The following is a 1,178-nucleotide window of genomic DNA, read 5'->3' as shown; positions in this document are numbered from 1 at the left end:
GTAAGGCGTCTATGACATTAGATTATTACCAACAAAAAAAAAAAAAAAAAACAGCCAAATTGGTGAAGCAGGTTCAGGAGAAAAAAGACCTTCTTCAGAGGCTAAAACTAGTCAAAATGTATAGATCAAAGAATGATCTGTCTCAGTTACAATTGTTAATAAAGAAGTGGAGAAGTTGCATCCAGCTGTTGCTTTATAAGCTGCAATCAGCTGTGTCTGAAGAGAATAAGAAACTAAGCCTTACTCAATTGATAAACCACTATGGGTTAGATGATAAATTGCTACACTGTAACAGAAGTGAAGAAGAATTTATAGGTGTTTAATTCCTGATTTTTGCTCCAGAATATATTTGAAAATGACAACTTAATTTATTTTTGTGATGGAGTCTCGCACTGTCACCCGGGCTGGAGTGCAGTGGCGCAGTCTCGGCTCACTGCAACCTCTGTGTCCCAGGTTCAAGTGATTCTCTTTGCCTCAGCTTCCCAAGTAGCTGGGATTACAGGCGCCAGCCACCACGCCCAGCTAATTTTTTTTGTATTTTTGGTAGAGATGGGGTTTCACTATGTTGGCCAGGCTGGTCTTGAACTCCTGACCTCATGATCTGTCCGCCTCGGCCTCCCAAAGTGGGATTACAGGCGTCAGCCACCGCTTGGGGCCCTAGATACTTACATATTTTAAAGGGAAGATAGAAACCATTAGGGCTCAGAGGAAGGTATCCCGATGAATATCAATTGAGGACACGCTAATATATAAATTATAAACTAAGTTCTAAAAGGAAAATTAGTATTTTGGATAGATTTGCCAAAGAAAACTTGACTTTTAAATCATGTTTAAAAAGTCATTTGGGCAGTTTGGTAAACTAGTTTTAATACGTTTGTTCTTTTTTGTGGCAAAAAGTTTTATTTAAAATGTTAAAAATTGTCCAATCTAGTGAATGCCTAAACCTAAAGTTAAAAAATTTCTGCCTCCTAAGTTTATGTGCCTTGTTTCCATCCATTTATCACATATTTCCATCTTATAATCTAGCAGGTAATTAAACTCATATGTCCAAAACTTTTTTTTAAAAAGAAGGGAAAGTTAATGTTAATGCATTTCACCAGAAATGTGTCAAATCATTTTGGGAAAATAAATGCCTTTTCCCAGAAAGACATTTTGTGACCAATACATTGACAGGCATC

General features: G+C 36.9%; 1 long non-coding RNA gene and 1 pseudogene across 1 annotated transcript in view; both read left to right on the top strand.

Annotated features, from left to right (window-relative positions):
• Positions 1–354, top strand: part of LOC108297995 — a 2,251-nt pseudogene extending 1,897 nt beyond the window's left edge.
• Positions 1–1,178, top strand: part of LOC119469823 — a 14,802-nt gene that overhangs the window by 8,373 nt on the left and 5,251 nt on the right. The gene's annotated exons all lie outside the window — the stretch shown is intronic.

This window comes from Cebus imitator, unplaced genomic scaffold (assembly GCF_001604975.1).
Source record: "Cebus imitator isolate Cc_AM_T3 unplaced genomic scaffold, Cebus_imitator-1.0 Scaffold867, whole genome shotgun sequence".
Lineage (NCBI taxonomy): Eukaryota > Metazoa > Chordata > Mammalia > Primates > Cebidae > Cebus > Cebus imitator.
The sequence above is the reverse complement of the archived record's forward strand: the minus strand, read 5'-3'. Positions and strand labels throughout refer to the sequence as shown.